At 43.4% G+C, this 18,674-nt stretch overlaps 1 pseudogene; it reads right to left on the reverse strand.

The window, feature by feature from the left end:
• Window positions 1–16,156: 16,156 nt before the first annotated feature.
• On the reverse strand, window positions 16,157–17,943 carry LOC138824932 (14-3-3 protein zeta/delta-like; annotated as a pseudogene).
• Between the last annotated feature and the right edge of the window lie 731 nt (window positions 17,944–18,674).

Consider the following 18,674-nt stretch of genomic DNA (forward strand, 5'->3'; position numbering starts at 1 on the left):
TGTTCCATAATCCTTCATACCAGCTCTGTTGGGACTCAAATTCCCGCTTTCTTTTATCTAGCCTCTCTTTGAGTTTGTCTAGGGTCTCGATTATTACTCCTGTTTTGTTAGCGTAAAAACAACACTCTTCTTTTAAGGCTGCACATAGGCCCCCTTCCTTTAGAAAAAGCAAGTCTAACCCCCTTCGATTTTGGAGGACTACCTCAGCTAAGGGGCTTACGGAGTCTGTCAACGCCCGGACAGACTTTTTTAGGGTCTTTAAGTCTTTATTTACAGCCTGATGTAGGAGCATGTATTGATCTGCCTTCATCAGGGCTGTGGTTCCTGTGGCGATTCCGGCCGTTATTCCTCCAAGGCCCAAAAGAACAGCTAGGGAGAGAGTTACAGGTTCTCTGTTGTCCCTGTACACAGGGTTCTCGAAATACTGGAGGACAAATTCATCGGGATGGTAGGTGATGCGGGGCCAAATTTGCACTAGTACACAATAATCCCTAGTTGGGTTAAAAACGGCTGCTGACACACACGGGGTAATTCCAGTGTTACAAGCCCAATTTTCCTTTGGCTTGCAGAACCTTTATCTTAGAACAGCCTTAAGGCACCACTGTGATGCAGAAGCTTGCTAGATTTTAAGGCTAAGAGTATTACCTCCATTGATAACACACTCAGGTTATTACCATACCAGAGCCAAACTAGGCTGTGACCATAGAGTGGATTTCCAGTCATTATGCACTGAAGTGCCTAAGACAAGCAAGCCAGTGATATCCTTGTCCCCAATATCCACTGTGGGAAGAGAGGGTTTCTGGATATCACCCAAAAGAATGTCCCACAAGATCTTAGATTTAGCAGCAGTCAACCAGGAAGCAGACTCAGGTGATGGAATCAAGCAGGAGTTCCTCCAAGTGACTGTCAGGCCGTCGTTGAACTTTACCCATTAGGGTATGCAGCAGCAGCAGCAACCGTAACAGCAGCAGCAGCAGCAACAGCAGGATCTCTCAGTGGCTCCAAGGGACTGTCACACCTCATGCTCGGCTGTAAATTCCTACACAGACTGGTTAAGGATACATTGCATAGGCTTGGCAGGCTTTGATCCTGCTGGTTTTTAAGATCTTTTAAACAATAGCTCAGGACAATTTACCAAAATCACAACTTTTTACTATCCAGATATTTTAGTAAATACACACAGAAGGCTTAGTCTTGTAACCATCTCTGACAAATGCAGTCTCCACACCTTGCACACCTACAAGAGTTAACACTATTTTTTATGCCCTTTTTTAAAAATTATTTTATCTATTTTGCCTCATTTTTCCAAAACTGACTCTGGACCCTTGATCTTAAAATGGGGGTAGAAGGGCGAAGGTCCATCTTCTGTAACTTCTTCAAGCTGACTTTAGGGGCATTGATCTTACCTAGCCAGGAGCCTATAACCTTAGCCTATTTTACAAAGAGGCCATCAGGGTTAGATGTCATTAAGAACAATATTTAACTTTTGACAACTGCACAGACCTTTTCTCCAGCTATAGCAGTGTAGCTTGTTTAGCACTCTGGTTTGTAAAAGCATCTTTCTGGATGACTTAGGAATGTGATCTCTAGTGACCCTAACACAATGCCTGAGTTACCTTTGCAGGCCTTTAGACAGATATCAATAGAAACACACTCTCAGGTTTACAAACTTTTTCCTGAGAAGATGAATTTCATGTAACTGGTGTCAGCTCAATATTACTGCCAATTAGAGCTTTTGGCACATAAAGGGGTTAAGATTTAAACTACCCCCCCATATTTTATAACATTAGCTTTTTTACTATCACAGAGGACTGGCAAGTTCCTGTCCCTTACAAGGTAGTCATGAACATTAGGCATGCTTCCAAACTATCTTCCTATGACCTCCCGGCTCTGATCAGTTTTGAAGGGCCACGCACAAATGACTCTAGGATCTGACATTTCTGCCATCCAAGCAGTGGCTTACTGCCTCTGGATGTTCCTCCATTGTTTTTGTCCCAGGAGTGTCTTCTCTACACTGGATAAATGCCTCATTGGCATTTTCCTTAGCTGGTTGCTGGACTTGAACTCGGGGCCTGAGCACTGTCCCTCAGCTCTACAGTTCAAGGCTAGCACTCTGCCACTTTGAGTCCCAGACTCGGGGCTTGAATGCTGTCCCTTAACTCTTCAGTCCAGGGCTAGTATTCTGCCACTGTGAGTCCCAAAGCATCTCTGCTTGCTCTTTCAGCACTCTGCTGGCTGAGTAGAGGTGACAGTCTCACAGGGACCTTTTTCTGCCCGGGCTGGCTTTGAACCAGTTTGCAGATCAATGAGTCTTATAAAAGGCCACTTTACTCCAATTGAAAGCAACAAGGTGGTCAACATAGAAGTAGCTTTTAAGCATGCTCTTACCTGAAACTTATTAAGAGTCAAAGTTACATCTGACAAACTGTAGGAATCCTCTGTGCTTTGCTCTGGACTTTGCTGGAAACTCGAAAAACCTATAAGAGCAAACTAGAATAGCAATTATTTTGGTAATCCTAATTTTTCCTTTGTGCACATTGAGGCTAATGTCAAGAACAATTTTACGTTTAAACTTTATATCCAAAAATCCATTCCCTATTTTTTTTAAACCTCTTATTAACCACCTTTAATATTTTATACTTTAGTTATTATTTGCGTTTTGAAAAGATCCCTTGAAATCTTGAGGCCAAGTGTCACTCATTGCCTCTTGGCTTCTTGTTTTAAAACAGACATACATTAAGATTTTTAAACTCAGATGACAATTTTTCCTTAATGAGAAAATAACAATCATCATAACTGAACCAAAAAGTTAGACTTAGCGTCTTTATGACTTTTAAAAACATCCTAATTGTAAACATTAAAAGCAAGTCACATTATACAAATAACTTTTTAACCCTCTTTTTAAGGCCTTCCTAATTTTAATGTTAACACATCCAAGGGGAAGTTTTAGCAATACTAATCAGATCATCACATCACTCATTTTAATCATGTTTTCAGTGGCTATCCACAGGGAAAAGAGACAGAACAACGATGGGCCACTTGGCCCCTCCTATGGAATAGGCAGGCACACACCCAATCCGACTCTTTAGGGTTAGATGAACTGCGTTTGTGCCAGCTTGCCTCACCATGGGTGGACTCCTCCCAGGGCCTGTCCCACCATGCATGACCAGCTGAACTGCACTTCTGCTTGTTCACCCCTAACCCCTAAAGATAGGTCTTCTGTTGGCTTCTAAGTTTTTCCCCCTGTCTCTTCTCTTGGTTCTCGAATGAAATACACAGTTTTAGACAGACAGAACAGGTAACATCTTTGACAGTGTTAAACTAACTTTTACATTTAAATTTTTATTATTTTTCCCCAAATTTTAGCCAAGGGAATTAAATGCCAAACTGCCAATGCATTTTGTTAAGCCAGATAACTTGATTACAGTATAAACAGACTTATGCATTTTAAAATATTAGCTTTTAAAATACCAGATTTTCTAATTTGCAAGTTAAAGAATCTTTAAAAAGCCATTTAAAACAATGTGAAGATTCTTTAAAATTTTTGGTAATGTCCAAACCTCATAATCTTTTGAATTTTAAATTTAAACTCACCCAATTGTTACAGTATGCTGACAATTTTCATCTTTGAACACGTTCACAGACACACAAAAAACACTCACACAGATCTTAAAGTGCGCAAAAATCAAAATCAGTTGTATGTACGCCTTCTAAAGTTTTTAAACAAAAATTTAAGACAGTATTTCTTTTAGAACTAGGTACCTTTGTTGGGCTTCATTTTCACAGAGCTTGCTTGTTAGCAAGGCTTTTGAATCTCTTCTGAGTTGGAGGAGGGCTGGGGGAGGGAGTCACCTAAAACAAAATTGGCCTGATTTATTTATTTATTTATTTATTTTTACCCAATTTTAGACAGAACTAGCTGAAAAGTCCAAACCAGGCACACAGCCTTCTACGCCCTCGCCTGTCCTCCAGCAGCCTCCACTGGGAGAAGGTGCAGCCTGAGGCTTGAAGGGAACCAAACTAGCCCAGTAACCTTCCATGCCTCGCAGGGAGGGTGGGCATAGCAGGTCTGTGACCAAGCCCAGTTGGAACTTTTATTCCCTCAGAGATGTTTAAATAGATAAATAACAAAAACACAGATACACACAAAAACCAATGATCCACATTTAAAACTGGTACCAATTTTAAAACAGAACTAGACAAGAACCAAAGGCTGAGTTGGGGACTAATGGGCCCCAGTTTATCCCTACCGGAACTCTGTGCTGTTCTCACTCAGCAAGCTGAATCCAAAGTCTGCTGGGTGAGCCTGCCACACTCACCCAGAACTTTCCTACCCCAGAAAACATAAAACAAACACACTAAAGTTAACAAGACAAACAAGTGGTCACAAAGACAAAATCAGGTCTCAGTGAATGGGGCGACATCTCACCACTTACCAGGGGACTCAACACCCCCTCTACTCATTCCAGAGAAATTTTTCTATTAGATTCCTGCAGACGTTGACCCAGGGGCCTTCCAAGGCAGAGGAGAATTCCCAGTCATCTTGGGGCAAGGGAAAGAAGTCCCTAGCGGCCGTCCCCTCAGACTGACAGGTTCTCCCCCACGCTCAGACCCCCTAAGCCAAGGCCTGAGGCTGAGATCTAACTGGGGCCACTCGCAGGTGGTCAGTGGCAATTTCATAATTGACAAACAAGCAAGTTCCCAAAACCTGACAATCTCGGCTCAGGCTGTGACTTCCAGTGATCTATAGTCAGACTTAAGGGGGTTGTTAGTTGCTGCCCCATCCCTTTAAGGACAACAAAACAGACAACAGAAACAATTAACACTAAACAGAAACACAAAAACAGACAGGCGCCAAACAGAAAAAGCAACTTCAGATGGGAGTGGCCGACCACGGCTAAACTCCCCGAGAAGGAGAGAGATTCCACGTTCCCTCCTTTCCCCGAGAAGGAGAGAGATTCCACGTTCCCTCCTTCCCCCGAGAAGGAGAGAGATTCCACGTTCCCTCCTTCCTCCAGGTCACCCTGGAGTAGGACTCCAGGGCGGGGCCAGGAAGAGAGAGATTACTTCTCCAGTGGTCTAGGGTTAAAGACAGAGGAGTAACAACAGCCTGACCCATGTTAAAAAGAACAAGAGTTAAACCAACACTGAACACAAAAAGAACCAAAAACGGACAGGTTAAGACAAACGCTGCGCGGCTCCGGTCACAAACCGAAAGCAGATTTTCAGACGGGGAAGCAAAATCCCCGGGAAGGAGAGAGATTCCACGTTCCCTCCTTTCCCCGGGAAGGAGAGAGATTCCACGTTCCCTCCTTCCTCCAGACATGAGCTCCGAAAAATCGAGCCCCTCTAATCCCTGAGGCATCCCCCAGGGTGGCGGGGGAGAAGTCCGAGCTCGTCAGCTCCTTCTCAAGCCGCCCAGATACAGAGCTATTACGCGTAATAGTACAGACGCTGCGCGGAGACAAACACCAGACAGACAGAGACAAAGAAAAAGGCCGGCTTACCTCCTGGTGGGTCCGAGCTGGAGTGGGTCAGGGGGCGATCCCGGACGAGCCCCCAAGATGAAAGACCCCCGACTTCGGGTGTCCCCCATATCAGGACCTCCCTGCCCCAAGCACCAGTCAGACGACACCAGATGCAAAAGGCAAGAGGGTTTTATTTGGGCATGCCCAGGTTCCCAGGTGCACGTGACCTCGAGATCCGCAAGGTTCGGGTCAGTGGCTGGGAACCCCGAGCAGTCCCGGGGATGGTCCTTTTATGGGACCCCTCTGTCCGTTACAGGAGTGCCCGCGCTTTTTCAGCCAGTAAATTTAAAGTATTACAACCTGGTCTGCACGCAGGCAGCCAATCCTTTTAAAACAAATCATGTGTTTTGGCCAATCACTGTTCGAGGGGGTCCCTCTGTGTACATGCCCCGAGTTGTGTGTCTCCCGCCCTTGGTATGAGGAAGTGACCTTTGTCAGCGCCTGTCCTTCGCTCACACCAGGGGGCTGACTGCGGGGTGGGATTAGTTAGTAGGGTGTGGGCTTGTTGATTAACTGGTGAGGTTAGTTATCAAAGGGGGAGTGTGGGGTAATAGAAAAGCAAAGCATGTTACAGAAGACAGAAATAGCTTGGTTAGATACAAAACTCTGTTCCCCTACAAAGAGGCTCAGGGCCTGGTTGGTTGGGGAGGGGGTCTTTCAAATCCTTACAGCCTGCAAGGTCCATATGATATGACCGATTTACACCTTTTGCTTTTCTCCTAGTTAGGCTGATCTTGCTGTTTTCCTAACTAAATAAATACCCAAAAAGTTAACAAATCAGGCAGGGCCTTTGCAAACTTCTAGAAATTTCTTCTCTAAACCTTTGTGTGGACCTGGATACTTGAAGGCTTCTGCTTATAACCCTAGCTACTCAGTAGGCTGAGATCTGAGGATACTTGTTAAAAGCCAGACTGGGCAGACAAAGCTGACAGACTCCTATCTCCAATAAACTAGCAAAACACCTCAAAGTGGAGGTTTGGCTCAAGTGGTAGAGGATCTGCCTTGCACGAAAAGCTAAGCAAGGGCATGAGACCTGGAGTTCAAGCCCCCTGGCATGCATACACACACACACACACACACACACACACACACACACACACACACACACACACACACACAAACCTTTGTGTAGTTCTCTCCATTTTCTCAGGAACAGGAGCAGAAGTTCTACCTCAGCAACCCCTTCCCTTGCCTGCTGACCTAAAATATTCATTTTCTCACTAGTTCTTTGATTTCTCCACAGAGCAGGTCTCAGTTTGGGCCTCCCTCGAGAGGATGTGAGCTCCTAGGTCACAATCTATTCTATACCATCCTTATCTCTAGCAGCACCTGCTACTGTTTATTGAGAATAAACTAGAGCTCTTTCTGGACAGAAGAATTTGCAGAAAAGGTCCCCCTCTTCCCTGAGCCAAGCAGCCTAAGTAAAGCTGAGACCTGAAGATTTTAGCTCATATACTTCTCCACCTTGGGAAAGTAAACTGAGGACCTTCCCCAGCTAGGTACATTGTAGCTATTGTATTCAGTAATTACTGCTTGAAGGAAGTATAGCAGTCAAAGTCATAAAAGGAAGGAAATTATTTAGTCTCTCTCCCCTTCACCTCTCTTCAACTAGCTTCCTAGAGTACTCTGAAGGAAATTGGAGTTGAGGTGTGTTTTGTTTTCCTTTTATCTTCCCAGAGTCACTTTTTAATCAAAGTTGCACACCAGGCCAGGCTTCCCCACAATACTTTAAGAACCCAGATTTAATCTCATGCCCTTTCATCACTTTTTTTTTTTTTTTGGTTCTGGTCATGGGGCCTGAACTCTGGGCCTGGGCTCTCTCCCTCAGCTCTTCAGCTCAAGGCTAGTGCTCTACCACTTGAAACAGAGCACCACTTCCGGCTTTTTTCTTTTTGTTTATGTGGTGCTGAGGAATCGAACCCAGGGCCTCATGCATGCAAGGCAAGCACTCTACCACCGAGCCACCTTCCCAGCCCCTTTCATCACTTTTGTAATATAGGATGCACCAAACAAGGGATTTTTATCCTCCTCCCAGAGACAAGACTACTTTCAGTGGAAAAACAGACCTGATCATTGACTGAAAGTAAATGAGAACTGATACTTTCAGACTGAGCCCTCCTATTGGGGCAGCCATGGGCATTAAATGAGATAATATATAGTAAAAGGTTGCCTGGCTGTGGTGGCTCACATATGTAATCCTATCTACTCAGGAAGCTGAAGTCTGAGGACTGGGGCTTGAACTCAGGGCCTGGGCCCTGTCCTTGAGCTTAAGGCTAGTGCTCTACCACTTGAGCCACAGCTTTTTAAAGTAGTGTATTGAAGATAAAAGTCTCATGGACTTTAGTGCCTGGGCTGGCTTTGAAACAGGATCCTCAAATCTCAGCCTCCTGAGTAGTTAGGATAACAGGTGTGAGCCACCAGCACTTGACTCACAATGACCCCTTTAAAGCCCTCTCACCTGCACTGTTGATCTTGCTATGGTTGCTTCACATATTTGTTTATTTACTTGGTTGTCACTGTGCTTCCTCAAATAGATGATTGGTTGTGACTTGGGTCAGCACCTTGTCAGCTTCTAGACTATTGTATTTGATGAATGGTAAATCTCTCCTCCCACTGTCCCCTTGCTACTTCTCTCTTTATTATTTTTGTGTGGTCCTGTGCCTTGAACTCAAGGTTTGGGTCCTGTCCTTGAGGTTTTATTGCTTATGCTAGCACTCAACCCCTTGAACCACAGCCTCCCCATTCAGTTTTCTTGGTGGGTAACTGGAGATAAGAGTCTCAGACAAGCCTATCCTGGTGGCTCCCACCTGTAATCCTAGCTACTCAGGAGGCAGAGATCTGAGAATCTGGGTTTAAAAGCCAGTAAAGGCAGGAAAGTTCAGGAGATTCTTATCTCCAGTCAATCACAGAAAGAGCCAGATGTGGCTATATGGCTCAAGTGATAGAGCGCAATCCTTAAGCAAAAGTTTAGGGACAGTGCCCACGCCTAGAGTTTAAGGCCCAAGACTGGCAAAAAATAAAAAGGAAAGCAAGCAAGCAAGAAAGAAACTCATAGACATTTCTGCCCAGATTTGCTTTGAATAGTGATCCTCAGATCTCTGCCCCACAAGTAGCTAGGATTACGAGCATGAGCCACCAACATCCACGTCCCTTTTTATTTAAGTATTTATTTTAACAAACTGTGGTCTGTGTCTTCAACCTTCCTGGTGGGATACAAAATTTCCTACCAGGTGTCCTTACTTTGGCTTTTTTAGGGATCTTCAGTGTTGATGCTATTTATTCTGGGACCTCAAGCTGATGAAGCCAAAGCCTTAGCCAAGGGTTTTGAAAAAAGAATAGATTCACCTAGAAGTGCTGGTTTATGGGTCAGTATTTAAAACACATTTTATTGTGTGTGTATGTATGTGTGTGTGTGTGTGTGTGTGTGTGTGTGTGTGTGTGTGTGTGTGTGTGTGTGTGTGCGCATGCATGTGCGAGTACTCTGATACTAGGGCTTGCTCTCTTGCTTAGCTTTTCTGCTCAAGTCTGGTATTTACCACTTAAGCCACACTTCCATTTCTGACTTTTTTTTTTTTTTTTTTTTTTTGGTTCGGGTTGTGGGGCCTGAACTCTGGGCCTGGGCGCTGTCCCTCAGCTCTTCAGCTCAAGGCTAGCACTCTACTGCTGGAGCCACAGCACCACTTCCGGCTTTTTTCTTTTTGCTTATGTGGTGCTGAGAAATCGAACCCAGGGCCTCAGGCATGCAAGGCAAGCGCTTTACCACTAAGCCATCTTCTCAGCCCCCATTTCTGACTTTTTAAAACTTAATTGTCGGTAAGAATCTCACAAGCTTTTTTGCCCAGGCTGACTACAAACCAAGGTCTTTAGATCTCAGCCTCTTTAAGTTGCTTGAATGGCAGGCAGGAACCAGTGCCTGGCTTGTTCTTAATATTCTTTTTTTTTTTTTTTTTTTTTTTTGTCAGTCGTGGGTCTTGAACTCTGGGCCTGGTACTGTCCTTGCACTCTTCAGCTCAAGGCGAGTGCTCTACTGCTTGAACTACAGCGCCACTTCCATGTTTTTAATATTCTTTAACAAACTGATTCAAAGACTGGGTCTCCATTTTCCCATCTCATCATCACAAACCTTTAATCCCCATTCATTCTCTTCTCTATGAAGAAAGGATGATGATAATGGTGTGATTTCCAGGCTGGCACCAGACAGATCGGCTTAGCCAAAATCAAAGCCCAAAAATCATAAGTCTGAGACTTCTGGCAAAGATCCAGGAGAAAGGAGAAGGGATTGGAATGCAAGGGTTTAAGGACAATGTCTGTGAACTATGGAGGAAATGAAGGCTCAGAAGACGGAGGTGACCTCTCACAGTCCCAGTGGTGGCAGTGGAGTACAGGAGGAGCCTTAGTGCCCTGCACCCCAGGACTTGGCATGTCTGCAGTGAGTAGGCATTCATCTAATTCCTTGGAGGTCTCCAAGAGGGCAGTGGCATTATCAGAAGCCCCAAGATCACTCATACTGTGGCAGATGTAAGAGGTAGCAGGCTTAGATTCCATACTGTCTATCCCTGGCTTATTTCCTTATGTTTGCCCTAGTCATCATAATAGCATTGCAGTAGATTCCTAGGACCAGAGACTGAGTGATTCATTCAAAATAGGAGGGAGTGACAATCAACACCAATGATAGCAAGGGAGTGAAAAGCCAGGGCAGGAAGCTAGGGAGGTTGGCGGGACTGAAAAATGGACAAGAAGAGAGCTTTAGCCAGGTGCTCGTTACTCACACCTGTAATTCTCACTACTCAGGAGGCTGAGATCAGAGAATGATGGTTTAAAGTCAGCCTGGGAAGAAAAATCCAACAGACTCTTATGTCCAGTTACTCAAAAACAACAAAAACAACCTGGAAGTGAAGCTGTGTCTCAAGTGGTAGAGGGCTGTCTTGAGTGAAAAGTCAAGTGAGGTAGATGCTGGTGGTTCACACCTGTAATCTTAGCTACTCAGGAGGCTGAAATCTGAAGATCATGGTTCAAAGCCAACCTGAGCATGAAAATTTGTGAGACTTCTTTTTTTGAGTTACTACAGGGGGTAGGAGGGAGTCAGTACCGAGGCTTGAACTCAGGACCTAGGTGTTCCTGAACTCTTTTGCTCAAGGCTAGCACTCTACCACTTGGAGCCATAGCAACACTTCTAGTTTTCGTTTGGTTAATTATAGATAAAAGTCTCATGGAATTTCCTGTTTGGGCTAGCTTTGAACCATGATCCTCATATCTTAGCTCCCTGAGTAGCTAGGATTACAGGCATGAGCTATGAGACACTCATTTCCCTTTAATTACTAAAAAGCTGGAAGCACAGATGTTCCTCAAAAGGTAGCATGCTAGCCTTGAGCATAAACAGCTCAAGGTCAATGTCCAGGCTCTGAATTCAAGCCCCAGGACCTGCATACATACACACCAAGGACCTGCATACACACCAAGGGGGTCCACTAACAGCCAGAGTGATGAAGGCCATGAAGAGAACATTCATTCACCTGCCTACCACACTAGGACCTTGCAGAACAATCTAGAACTGTGTAGAGAGTTCTGTCTCCTCCCCGTTTGCTGTTCTCCCTTAGATTTGGATGCTGGCTCTTCCTGTTACTGAAGTCCCCATTCTTAGGCCTGTAGGAGACCCTTCCTCCAGTTCTGTCCCCAGCACCACACCCAAAACACGACTCCCAGTCAGCCACCCCGTCTATACCCCACACCCCATGGTCATACTACTGTATCTTCCTCTGTGTGTGTGTGTGTATGCACGCATGCACGCGTGTGTGTATGTATGCATGCGTGCATGTGTGCACGCTCATCCTGGGAATTGAACTTAGGACCTGCACATTGTCCCTCAGCTTTTCTACTCAAGGTTATCTCTGTATCTCTTGAGCCACAGCTCTGCTTTCAGCTTTTTGATAGTTAATTGGAGATAAGTGTCTTATGGACTTTCCTGTCTGGCTGCACACCATGATTCTTGCCTCACTCCCAGTCTCCTGAGTAGCTAATACCAGTACACAGAAAATCTATCTATCTATCTTTCTATCTTTCTATCTATCTATCTATCTATCTATCTATCTATCTATCTATCTATCTATCTATCTATCTATCTATCTATCTATTGTTGGTAATGAGGCTTCAACTCAGAACCTAGTCACTATCCCTTAACTTTTTTGATCAAGGCTGGAACTCTGCCACTTTAAACACAGCCCAACTTTGGAATATTTGCTGGTTCTTTGAAGGTAAGTCTAGGATCTTTTCCTACCCAAGTTGTCTTTGAACCAAGATCCTTAGTTCTCCGCCTCCAGAATCCTTCCTATGTTATTTTTCCATATCTGTTTGTTACTATTTATCTGCTTTTGTCCAGAGAAGCTGATCTGAGACCCTTCCCAGATCACGCATGCTGCCATGTGCAGTGTGGCAAAGGAATGGCTTGCAGAATGAAGGAATGAAGTCTGTGTGTCCAGCCTCCATCTAGGGATGTGGCAGGTTTCAGGTTAAGGCAGTAAAGGTGGCTAATTTATGATCCCTGGCTCGTGAGCCCATGTTCTTCCCATAATGAGAAAGCCTACAGCTGGAAAGAAAGACATGAGATCTTGGGGGTGGCAGCCCTGAACTCCCATTCTGGTAGAAAGGATGTTCTCCCTAGGAGAGTTTTGGGAGTCTGTGATGAGAAACAAAGTAGTCACCAGGAAGGAATAGGAATAGCCCAAAAGGCAGGGAGTAACAGAACACTCCCTCCCCTCACCCAAAATCTAAGACCACTGGACAATAAATGGTTGGTGTGAACATTGCTCTGTCCTTTGACTGGGCTTGGACAATGTCCCTGCTTCTCTGTGTGTGTGCGTGTGTGTGTGTGTGTGTGTGTGTGTGTGTGTGTGTGTGTGTGTGTGTATGCGTGCACGAGGGAACACACACACACACCATGGATGAACACAGAAATATTATCTTATAAGAAATGTACTCATTATCTTGCCCATGTAATTGTAACCCCTCTGTACAGTATTTTCACAATAAAAAGAAAAAGAAAAAAATATTACTTTAAAAAATCATCTCTAAAACAACTCACTGATGGCTTACGACTGTAATCCTAGCTATTCGGGGAGGCAGAGATCTGAAGATCTCAGTTCAAAGCCAGCCCCAGCAGATATATTTGAGAGATTCTTTTCTCCAATGAACCAGCAAAATCCCAAAACATATGAACATATGGCTCCAGTGGGAAGAGTGCCAGCCTTGAGAAGAAAAGCCAAGTAAGAGTGACAGACTCTGAGTTAAAGCCCCAATGCTAGCAAAAATCAGGCAAATAACTAATTTAAAAAATCAGGTCAGAGCTTTCCTCATCTGTAAAATGGAATGATGAGCAAGATAATGGAAGAATGAAGGAATCCTGAAGGGCCTCAGTTCACCCCATTCCACCCCCAACACCTGACAAATATACAAAATCACCTGCTCATTACTTAGATCCAACCAACTAGGCCTGCCTAACCTTGTTGTTTTAGTGCCACCTGCTGGTACAGATGCAAAATGCTGCATGTTGCCATCCTAGGAGACACTTAGGCAAGTGTCTTACCTGCTCCACAGACCTCTGGCCTCATTGGGTCTCACCTTGTCTATCTGCTACATAAACACAGTAGACTCCTTCTGCTCTATATCCTGCATCTTCCTGGCTTGTGATTTTCAGATTATTTCTTTTCTATTCCTTCTGTTGATCCTGGGGCTTGATCTCAAGTCAGGGTGCTGTCCCTTAATATGTATGCTCAAGGCTAGCACTCTACCAATTGAACCACACCTCCACTTCTGGCCTTTTGGTGATTACTTGGAGATAAGAGTTTCGTATGAGCTAGGTGTCAATTGCTCAGGCCTTTAATTCTAGCTTCTCAGGAGGCTGGTAGCTAAGGATGTCAGTTCAAAGCCAGCCTGGGCAAGAAAAATCTGTTAGTTTCCTATCTCCAATTATTTACAGAAAAATCTAGAAGTGGTGCTGTGGCATAGAGTGCTACCTTTGAGCAAAAGAGCTCTGGATAGCTCCCAGATGCTGAGTTCAAGCCATAGGACTAGCAAAAAAAAAAAAAGTTTTATAGATTTTTTTTTTTGCCTGGGCTGGCTTTGAACCCTGATCCTCAGATCTCAGCCTCCTGAGTAACGAGTATTACACACAAAGGGCCCTTCTTATAAAGGTTCTGCCTCCTATCACCTTGACCTTCAGCCTTCCTGTATACAGGCTCCCAGACTTCATCTCATCCTGCCTTGAGCAGTTAAGCATGTGGGCCCCTGGGCATCACACTGTGGCCCATCACCCCTGGAAGACTTGTACATGAACACTGGACTGATTGGACCTCAGAGGTGTTTCCTTTCTTTTTAGTCCCCTTCTTTGTAGAGATCTTCATTTCTTTGATTTTCAATCCCAAATAATTTAATAATCTTACTGATATCCATCCCTTCTTTCAAAACTGATCACACCTCTTTTGTGGGCCTATTTTTAAGGCCCTGATAATACACCTTGTGTCCTGTTGTGGCTTCTCCTGACCAGCTAACTCAGGAGGACTAATGCTTGTGCAAAAGATCTGATAAGTTTACAGGTGTTATGAAGGAGTCTGGATGGATTCAATTTACTGGATGAGTTTGTACTGATTTATACAAAACACTGATTTAATATTTCATATTAATGAAATGTAATCTGATTATTCCAAAGCATTGTATGTGTGTTTATATACACATATGTGTCTGTTTGTCTTTGAAAGAATGGCAGTTTTTATTTTAGAACTATATCAAACTCAAGAATAGTAATTGGTATAGTTGATATTTCCAATGACAGCAGATTTTTTTTGCCTCCAATAATCAATATTTATTGAGCATTTACAGTGTACTGACACAATAGAACATACAGAAAATATTGTCCCTGCTCTGGAGGATCTTACATTCTGAAAGAAAAAAATATATCTTTTTTTTTCTTGGTCGTGGGGCCTGGGCGCTGTCCCTCAGCTCTTCAGCTTGAGGTGAGTGCTCTACCACTTGAGCCACAGCACCACTTCGCACTTTTTCTGTGTATGTGGTGCTGAGGAATAGAAACTAGGGCCTTATGCTTGTGAGGCAAGCACTCTATCACTGAGCCACCTTCTCAGCCCCACCTGTCTTTTAAAATGGCACTTTTATTTGGTGTCTTCTGTAACATTCTGAGGAAATACTCTGTAGGGTGAGATTTGGTATAACTCAGACCCATCATTACTTAGAGAAGATTTAAAGGCGAACAATGGCAGACCATTTGGGATAGAGTTTATAGGAGATATACAGTCTCATCAAGTAAGGTGAGATGTGCTGCAGTAGAGGATGAGGTTAATAGTTTGTGGGATGCAAGCAAAGAAAGCAAGGGATCTTTGACAGTAAGTAGAGCCAGAAAATTCATGTGACCTTTTCCAAAGCACATGGCCACCAAGGAGGAATGGTTGGTGACAAGACAGAAGACTAAAAAAAAGGAAGGTAATCCTGTGCACCTGACAAATAAAATGACCAAAATCAGAAGGCAAACAGAATCAAGAAATTCTCAAAAACCAAAACAGAATTTATAGTTAATGCTAACCAATGTCATGATGGGTCAAAAACGTTGTGACTTCCTAAGTTAGAAAATGCTATATATCAACATTTTAACTGGAACATATTACTTTTCAAATCAATTTTCCCCTCCCAAAGGAAAAACTTGGCTCTGTAGGAGATGGTCATTAGATAGATTAGTATTTTTGCTATTGTGATAAACTTTGCACTTTAAACTTGGTGAAAGCCCATTAGCTGCCAAAAGGGAGTAAGGAACAAGTTTATAATAATGTACAATTTATTTTGAGGTGTTTCAAAACCAAAAGACTAATTTACATGAAAGTTGTAGAGAAAGTAGTAATAATGATTACCAAACAGTTCATTTTCACTGCATCTTTACTTTTACATTTGTTCGTAGGTTGCCTAAAACATTTAAATACAAATAAAATGTGTAGCAAAAATAATGAGCAAACATTACAAATAATGGAATGTGAACCATTTCTGCCCTTATCCAGAGTTAATTGAGACACAACTTTGTGTCAAAGAATACTTCTAGTGCTGTACTCTAAGTTGTGCACACTGAGATAACTCTTCCACAGAAATACATGATTCCAGCATGTAACAGCCATGGAATGTTTGTACCACAGCCCTGCAAGTGCGCCCAAACTTTCTAATATCCAGAATAACTACACCTGTGCCTGGAACCAATTTTCCCTTTTATTCTCCACCAGTACAAACCAATATGTAGGAAGATTTCTTCACTTTGACATGGAAGCAGTTTTAACACTGGCCTTTGTGAAGTCACTATGTACCAAAGTACATGCCAAACATTTACAACTTGTATAAAAATTCTACATCCTCATATTGGTCATCTCAAGATGAAAACAGATAGCTTACTAAATGTTAATGGGCAATATCTATTCCCCTAATATTAAGCAACAGAAAAACCCCTGGGAAATATAGAAATTCAAATAGAAGCAACGTAAACCTGTCATAAATCATAAACGACAAACTATTTGTGGGACAGTATGGATGACAAATGGTCTACTGTATAAATTTTAGAATGAGGCAGACAAAAGTTGGAAAGCCAATTAATTTTCCCCTCCTTCTCCTGCTTTCACTTCATCTTATATCCACAATGTCAACTTTTCGCTCAGTAACTACGTTATTAGCGTGCAGTCTTTGAACCACTCTTCACTGAATGTATCAAGTTCAGCAATGACTTCATCAAAAGCTGTCTTTGCAAGAAAGCTAGCTTCCTCTGGGGAGTTCAGAATTTCATAATAAAACACTGAGAAGTTAAGGGGCAGACCCAAACTGATAGGTTTATCAGTTGTGAAGCTTGAACTCTGGGTCTGTGCGCTGTCTCTCAGCTCTTCAGCTCAAAGCTAGTGCTCTACTACTTGAGCCACAGCACCACTTCTGGTTTTCTGAGAGGTTTATCAGATATAAGAGTCTCAAATGTTTCTATCTTGCTATTGTTTCTAACATATTTATAAGATTTCTTTATTGCTTTGTATGTCCCTCCCTGATGGTATAACCCCTGTTTTCACTGTATTTGATGTTGTATAATTTGTGGAGGGGAAGGGAAAAAACAAATTGCTTAAATAAGGATACAGGTGGACCCATTGCAACAATATGAAATACAAGACATTATGCCGAAAAACGAATTTTACAATTTTGGCACATGGGGGTGGAGGGTGTGATGAGATGTGAGGGGGGGATAGGAAGGGATGGGATGGGGAAACAAAGGAGGAGGCAACAATGCTTGATATGAAATGTACTCATTACCTTGCTCATGTAATTGTAACCCCTCTGTACACTATTTTCACAAGAAAAACAAAAGTCTCTCAGACATTCCTGCCCAGGCTGGGCTGGCTTTGAACGGTGATGCTCAGATCTAAGCCTCCTGAGTAGCTAGGATTACAGGTGTGAACCACCAGCACCCAGCTTGCATTTCCTTTTGGCTGATCTCAAAAGCTTCTTGGTATGCTGGTTATGAACGATTCACAATCCCTTTCTTGTCATCATCTGCAGCAATCTCAGCCAAGTAGTGGTAGTAGTCTCTCTTCATTTTCAAATACAAGACTGCTTTCTGCTTGTGAAGCACTAGGGATGGAGAACTTTTCCAAAAGTGACAGTGCATCATTGTAGCTATCTCCTAGCTCATTCTTTTTCTTTTTTTTTTGTTGGTCGTGGGGCTTGAACTCTGGGCCTGGGCACTGTCCCTCAGCTCTTCAGCTCAAGGCGAGCGCTCTACCACTTGAGCTACAGCGCCACTTCCGGTTTTCTGGTGGTTTATTGGAGATAGGAGTCTCACGGTCTCTCCTGCCTGGGCTGGCTTTGAACCGCGATCCTCAGATCTCAGCCTCCTGAGTAGCTAGGATTACAGGCGTGAGCCACCAGCGCCCGGCTTCCTAGCTCATTCTTGATTCTATGTTCTTCATCATCTGCTGTTTTTCTCAGCAACTTCCATTTTTTTGCTCAATACTTGAAATGACCCTCTAAGATGACCTATAGGCATCTATAACATTTCTGTAAGCAACTGAGAGAAGATTCCTTTAATCATTTGACAATTCAGCTCTTTGCTCAGTGACAGACTTCATGTCACCATATTGCTCAGCCTGCTAGGTCAGTTTGGCCTTCTGTACCAGCTCATTACCCATCACTGGATTTTGTGTCCTGAGTAGGTGGTGGAGGACGGACAGGGTTTCAGTGGCTTCTGGGTGGTGGCAGGAGTGGCATCAAGGCTGAGACTCGGCCCTGGATCTTGAAGTTCATGGGCTCCAGTGATGGGGTTTCCTCCAATCCAATTGTTTTTTTTTAAATTCACACTGAAATTTTCAATCAATGAAAGTACATTTTGATTGATGCTCTCTTTTGCCATTTTAAAAGGATTTCATATCCAGACATTATAGTAACATGTGGTTGTGGGATTTATTTTTGAAACAATACGATGTCAATGTGTATGTTGGCAGGTGCTCAGTGTGAACATTCTATGACCTCTTACCACAATGATGAGATGAAGAATGAAGTCTTGCCTTCAACTCCAACTGTCATTCAGCGCCAAGAGGTTCACATTTGTGAACAGTTGGGATATGCTCAGGTTCCTTCTAAAATTCTGAGAAATGGGAAATCTTTACTATTGTTATGGAGGTATGTTTAGAGTTTCTGAATGCTGCTTTTACAAGAGACTGCTCAATGTTACTTAATCTATATTCCTCATCTTTTTTTTTTTTTTTTTGGTCAGTCGTGGGACTTGAACTCTGGGCTTGGGCTCTATCCCTGTGCTTCTCAGCTCAAGGGGAGCTCTCTACTGCTTGAGCCACAGTGCCACTTCCAGTTTTTGAGTGGTTTTTATTGGAGGTAAGAGTCTCATGGACTTTCCTTCCTGAGCTCAGATCTCAGCCTTCTGAAAAGCTAGGATTACAGGTGTGAGCTACCAGTGCCCAGCTATTCCTCATCTTTTTAAAATTTCTCTAATAGGGGCTGGGAAGGTGGCTCAGTGGTAGAGTGCTTGCCTTATATGCATTAGGCCCTGGGTTTGATTCCTCAGCACCACATAAGCAGAAAAAGCCAGAAGTGGTGCTGTAGCTGAAATGGTAGAGT

Source organism: Dipodomys merriami, unplaced genomic scaffold (genome assembly GCF_024711535.1).
Source record: "Dipodomys merriami isolate MVZ:Mamm:240054 unplaced genomic scaffold, mDipMer1.0.p SCAF_130, whole genome shotgun sequence".
Classification (NCBI taxonomy): domain Eukaryota; kingdom Metazoa; phylum Chordata; class Mammalia; order Rodentia; family Heteromyidae; genus Dipodomys; species Dipodomys merriami.